Source organism: Papaver somniferum, chromosome 4 (genome assembly GCF_003573695.1).
Source record: "Papaver somniferum cultivar HN1 chromosome 4, ASM357369v1, whole genome shotgun sequence".
Taxonomy (NCBI): domain Eukaryota; kingdom Viridiplantae; phylum Streptophyta; class Magnoliopsida; order Ranunculales; family Papaveraceae; genus Papaver; species Papaver somniferum.
In genome coordinates this window covers 81,377,435-81,384,480 of record NC_039361.1, presented here as the reverse complement: position 1 = coordinate 81,384,480, position 7,046 = coordinate 81,377,435, and the positions used below count along the sequence as shown (strand labels likewise).

General features: G+C 32.8%; 1 long non-coding RNA gene across 1 annotated transcript; it reads left to right on the top strand.

The window, feature by feature from the left end:
* Positions 1-1,244: 1,244 nt before the first annotated feature.
* On the top strand, positions 1,245-6,784 carry LOC113274028. Its single transcript, XR_003322717.1, has 4 exons — positions 1,245-1,538; positions 1,884-2,123; positions 2,481-2,593; positions 6,651-6,784. It is a non-coding gene; the product is annotated as an uncharacterized LOC113274028 (long non-coding RNA).
* The last annotated feature ends 262 nt before the right edge of the window (positions 6,785-7,046 follow it).

The following is a 7,046-nucleotide window of genomic DNA, read 5'->3' as shown; positions in this document are numbered from 1 at the left end:
TTGCGAGAAATTTTAAATTCTTTTGCGATTAAGTTCACTTACCCAAATTTATGACCAAAAACAAAATTAATGATTAGTGATTAGTAATGATTAGTTACTAGTAAGAAGTTCGGTTACAAAAAATTGAAATTTTTCCTTGCGATCAAACCGAACTATATATTTGGTGTGACCATTAAATAGTTCGGTTACAAAAAAATTTAAAACTTTTTACGATCAAACCGAACTTAAAGTTCGGTTAAGAAATATTTTTTGCGACGTAACCGAACTAAAGTTCGGTTGGGACATGTTTTTTGCGACGTAACCGAACAGTTAGGAAATATTTGTTGCGACGTTTTCGGTTAGGAAATTTTTTTTACGACGTAACCGAACTATTGTTCGTTTGGGAAATGTTTTCTGTGACGCAATCGAACTGACCAGTTCGGTTGGGAAAAAAAATTTGTGACGTAGCCGAACTGACCAGTTCGGTTGGGAAATGTTTTTTGCAACGTAACCGAACTGATGTTCGGTGGGGAGTTATTTTTGCAAAATAGCCAAACTGTTCTTCATGTTCATCATTTCCATTAGGTTCGGTTAGTTCGACAAAGGATTTTACATAACTAGCCGAAATTTTCTCTGCAACTTCCATTTTCAACTTATTTTTATGGTTAATACTCATTTTTTCAACCAAAAACGAATGACAAATAATGGGCTTGTGAGACCTTTGTTAATGATTTAAATTAAGTTATATATAGAGGTGGTGGTGCTTGGTTGTGGTGGTAGTCGGAGGTGGTAGTGGTGGGCGGTGGTGGTGGGAGGAGATGGTGGTTATATATATATATATAGGTGGTTATTAGTTTAGTTTTAAATTAAATTAGGTTAAGGGTAGGTTAGTCATTTCCACACTTTAGGAAACCCCTTATAACTATAGGGAAGGTGGCCTAATAAGACCATGGTCCCCAAAAAAAACCATGGTCCCCAAAAAATGGTTCTTAGTTTTTGAACAAGTAGAAATTAACATTTAGTCCCAAAGTTATTGGGCTTTAGACGCTCTAGTCCTAGCCTCTAAGGTATGGTACTCGTTAGTCCTAATTTACAATTATGCGTACAGTTTAAACCAAACTTGTACGAGTTGGTCCAAATTTCATCCGATTTAGAAAATGCGTGTTATTCATATTACCCTGATTACCCTTTTGATGTTTCAGTGTTCCATTTTCAGATCTTAAATTTATTTTTCTTTTCTTGAGAGAGACAGAGCCAGAGGCGATTTAATGTCGTTGTTCTTCGAAAGAGATTCGTAATTCATATCAAATATTAATCTCATTTGATGTTGATTTCTTCATTTCTTCTTCTTTTTCTATTCTCTAGGTTTCATATGTCTATGGAAATCTCAGATTTAGTTCATTCAACTCCATTTAGCCCTCAATCTTTCCTTACATCAAGTATTCTTCATCTCATTTACGTAAATCTATGATTGTCCGTGTTGTTTAATTTCGCCGAATATGTAAATCTCAAAAGTGAGTTTAATTACAAAGAAAATCTGATTGCATCTGTTAAGAAAAGTAAGTTCCATAACTAATTTCAATTATTTGTTAATTTTATTTTTCAATTGCCAATATATGTGAATTTAATATCATATCTCAATTTGGATCTACTATGTTAAAACTAAATCTCAATTTTTATAACTTCTGTGTGTGAGAATCTATTTGGTCAATTATTTTTGATCGATATCAAGAGTTCCGAAAATTGTTCCATTCATTTGTAGTTGATTTCACAAGATAATCAACCGAAAAATAATAAACCATTTTTATAAATTGTGTTTTCATTAGAATCCATTCCAGAAACTTCCCATAGATTTTCTAAATTTTTATCTCCTAACTGTACAATTTTCAAATTGTAATTTGCAGAAATCTGAAGTGATTATTATCAATGGAGAAGAAGTGATTGTTATCAATGGAGAAGAACTTGATTGCTTTTCCTGAAGAAGCTGAAATTTGAGTGTGCGATAAATATCCTTCACATTTGTGGGAACCTATCATTGCTTCTGAAGATCGCGATTTCGACGTTACGGTGTTGATTTTATTGGTATTATTTGTGCGGTTTTATTTTGATTTAGTAAGGGAGGTGGGAGTACTGGCACTCAATAGGTAATTGTTTATTTTTTTAAGTGAATTGTGATTGAAATGTTGTTGTTGTCGGACCCATGACATGTTTGATACTTTGCTCAACAAAATGGATAATAAAATAATATGCTATAATTCATTATCAAGGATCAAATTTTCATGGCACTAACATTTTTCTACCGTCTATGATTCAAATTATCATAAATATTTTGTTTTCATTGACACTAGACCTTTTATTATCGGCATTTTAAGTAATCCTTGATAGTGTAAGAACTGTAACTTTAGCTTGTGTTGGTTGTTGTTCCTTTGTTATTTTTTCAATCAACCGTGCCTTTCTATTATTCTTTGCCTTCTAATTTAAAAACTCTTGTGTTCGTTTAGTTTTGCAGTTTGTGAAAAACACCCTATTACTGAAGGCTGTTGAGATAGTATTGGCGATCTTATTGGAGACAAGGATTTCTAGATGGAAAGTTCTTGGATCACATATGAGTAAGGTATGTAAGATGTGAAGTGTGAAAGAGAACACCTAGTGAATAATGCATAATTTGCTTGATTTATATCGGTTACTTTAGGCTTTTTATTTGATTTTCTTGAAATGAAATAATAAGCTCCTCAAAAAATTTAAATTTGACAATTCAACCATTTTATCACATGTGCCCACCACCCATTGCCACTTTCGATGTTACTTCTTTAACTGCTAAGAATAAAAAAATAGTTTCATCATTTAATGAAAAATAAAAAACACAGATTGCTAATCCACCAGCAGGATTGAAAAGGGTTCTCAGTACTAGTTATTTTTGTATGTTTTTCTTTTCTTTTCTATCTCTTATTCTTATTTAGGTGTACATAGTTGTACACATGTTATTCATTTTGAAGTCTAAGAAACTAGGGAAAGAATTAATGTCTAAATAGTTGTACACACATGTTATGTTATTTAGGTGTACATAGTTGTCCACATGTTGATTATTTAGGTGTAAATAGTTGTACACTTGCAGAACTATATTTTATGTATATATAAACCAAAAATTAGGGAAAGCATTAATGTGGACATGTATTGTACAATGTCAAGATGAAAGTTGGATATGATGAGGTCTTGATTGTGGTATTTTTGTTGTATTGTATATTGTTTTTGGCTTCTTTATAGTGTTATGGATTTTTCTTCCTCTGCAAGTTGTATCAGTAATTCAAAAGCATGCTGATCAGATCGATTATGTACTTGTGGATACTCCTGGTCAGATTGAGATATTCACTTGGTTTGCTTCAGGATCGATTGTTACCTCGTTCATCAATCCCAGTTCATTCATGAGTAATATGATTTGCCTATAATATACTCTACAAGACCAGATTGCCTTTGGTTCTGGCATTTAACAAGACCGTATGAGTTTTCTTCGAAGGTGGGTTTTCCAACTAGAAAAAATCTTTTATTTCTATGGTTTGGTTCTTCTCACCGTTGAATGTTGTATCTCAATCTCGGCTATTTAATTGTATATTACCGTTATTCTGTTTTATGCTCCACATATAAGTATTATTATATTAATTCAATTCTGTGTCAACAAACTATGAGAACTTGCAGTGATTAAATTGTTAGGGGCCACCGTCTCATGCCAGTACATACTTATTAGGATAAGTCTCTGTTTTTATACGCATGTTGATTCTTAATGTGTGCATAATTGTACACATGTTGATTTTAGTGTGTACATAGTTGTACACATGTTGATCATTAAACACCTGTTGGTTGTTAATGATGGAAAATGTTGGTTCTTGGATTGGGTATTTTATTTTATAAGATCTTTTTGATGACAACATCTAACGCAATACTTTCTTAGGATCATACTTGTCCTTTTGCTGTTATGATCTTTGCTCGTTCTAATGATATGGTCACAAAGCCAATATCGATACATGACCCTGCACTGGTCAGTGGAGTTCATGTAATGATCATAACAAACTCAACCTACGTGTTGCTAGGTTGTTCACTCCAACTCAATGCTTATATTTTATCTTGTAGTTTTTTTATGAATATCTCTTACCAGTTCTCATTTAGCTAAGAACATGTTATGTTGGTTAAGAACTTAAGTAGTTTTTTTTTGGAGTATGATTAGTTGGGATGGGCATGCATGTTGACTAGTACAAGATCAGTTAAAAAAAACATGCAATGTGCGCAAGAATCTTCATGAGTTCTATGATTTAATGAAACCCAGTATGTATTTATATTCTCAAAATCTATGTTTGTAAACCCAAAAATCTTTATGTTTCACTTTAATTATCTCCAGTCTCCTGGTTTTTTTTTTTTTTGGCATCTTGGGTTTTTTCTGTTTTTTATTGATAAGTTGTACATAATTACATGAAAGCAAGTCAGATTCTTGAACCTTTAGCATTATCACTTTCCTATTTACTCAAACTGAAAACTACCTACCTGTGGACAATATGTGTGCATACATGTACACGTTGATTGTACATACATGCACACGTTGATTGTTAGTATGTACATACTTGTACACCATATAATATAATACATTTTTGATAAGTTGATTGTTGATAAGTTGTATTTATGTGGACAACATGTGTACATACATGTACACGTTGATCGCTAATATGTACATACTTGTACACCATTGTAGTTGTATACATAGTTATACACCATTGTGTTATCTTTTTGTTTAGTTGTTTTTTGTTTACATTTTAATTGTACACCGTGTTGATTCTTTTTGAAGGTGGGCATAATTCTGTAATTAATTATTTTATATTTATATTTTTTTCATCAGATTGATGTGCAGTATTTTACTTTTCTGGTGTACATATTTATACACATATTGATTATTTGGTTATACATATGTTATTCATTTTGAAGTCTAAGAAATTAGGTAAACATATTGATAAGTAATGTGGACCAAGCATTACTGTCAACATGATTACATGCAGAATTTGCATTTCATCTCCATGTAGATTTCCATGGTATTTCACTTGAGTGAATGTATTCCTTTGTCTTGATCGATGATGTTGTCAAAATTCTAGATTATTTTTACTGTGCATGTTGTTTAGTTTTCGGTATGCTTCTAGCATTTATGGTTTCAGCTACTGTTGATGATGAGTTTAAGCTCCAAATGTCCAGTTTTTTTATTGGCTCGGGTAACTCACCTAAATATGGAATCAGCAATATGTGAAGCAAAGCTTCTCTGGATTGTACACCGTGCTGACAGGAGGAGCAGCCAGTACCGAAAAAGTCCGGACTTAATATAAGTTACGGATCAGGTTCTCCCAAACATTTTGTAATAGTAATAGACTTTCTTCCTCTGAGATTTTCTAGACATTGGTTAGTATTTATTATAAACTGCAAATTAGTGCATTTCCTACAACATAGTTTTGGGGTTAATATAAATGTTGAGAAGCAAACTAGTTATATTTAGAAAGAAAAAAAAAATACCGATGTTAGTATCTCAAGTTCTCAACCCGTTTTCTTTATCCCAATTGCAGGTGTAGTGAAGGTCAAAGATGATAAAGATGAATTCCCAACTTATGTTATTATGCTTGCAGCCCAAGATGATGCAACATGGTGCAAGGCATTTGTTCTAGTTATATACTTTGGTTCCCTTGATGATTCCTACCTTAATATTGGTCCTAAATGATAACATGATTGTGTGCTTTAGGCTTTTTTGGTTAAATTTGATAAGTACAACCTTCGTTTAGTGAAATAACATATTGATTCTTGATGTGTACATAATTATACACATGTAGATATCTAATGTGTACATAGTTGTACACTTGTTGATTGTTAATATGAATGATTGGTGTTGTGCATGTTTTACAGGGGTGTACATATTGGTGCACCTGTGTAAATCTTATGAAAAAGTATGTGTCTCTTATTTTACAACGGTGTACATACTGGTGTACCTGTGGGAAGTAACTCCCATGAAAAAATAGGTTTGTGTGTGGTTGTGAATGATTAGCTTTATGCATGTTTTGAAGTGGTGTACGTATTGGTGCACTTCTGTGATTCCCATATAAAAGTAGGTTTGTGTGTGGTTATGAATGATCGTTAATCTGCATGTTTTGCAGGGGTGTACACATTGGTGCACCTGTATAATTCCCATGAAAAAGTGTGCCCGAGTGTGAATATGAATGATCGATTTTATACATGTTTATGCATGTTTTGCATGGGTGTACATATTGGTGCACCAGTGTATTTTCAATGAAAAAGTAGGTTTGTTTGTGTCTACGAAGGATCGGTTTTAGGAATGTTTCACAGGGATGCATATATTGATGCACCAATATACTTCTCATGAAAAAGTAGGTCTGGGTGTGAGTATGATTGTTGTGCATCTTAGTAATCTCCTTTTTGGTAAAGTGCAATGAATCACTGTACTGGGATGTTTCGAAGCCATATTAAGTTTGTGTAATAATGCCCACATGGATTGTGCCTCTGACCATAAACTGAGTAACTTTTTATTTTGATCGTTTTCTTGTTTTGTTTTCTTATTTGGATGTTGGTGAAAGGATAATCACTTTCTTTTCAAGCTGCAATTTCTTATATTCATTGGTTTGTCCTCGATGCAGGTTATCTGCTAAACTTACCTCTGCAAATCTGGATGTTATCCAACTGGAGCTTGGCGTGGTTAGTATTTTTCTCAGTCTGTGCGGATTAGGGTGGCAGTTTGGCTATCATGGATTCTGGATTTTTTGGATCTTTGGAGCGGTGTACATAATTGTACAACCAATGTAAATTAAAAAAATTTAAAAATGAAAATTATATAATCATATGGATACTCTTTTTGTGTCTCTCGGAAAATGCTTTTCAAATATATAAAGTTTGTCAATTTTGGACGAGCGGTTCAAAAAATAAATTACTTTTAATTATTTTTTATATTATTCAAAATTGCTGACATCATTATGAGTCAGTGTGGACTAAATTGCAAATATTTGGACTAAATAGTAACCCATAATGTACTTTCC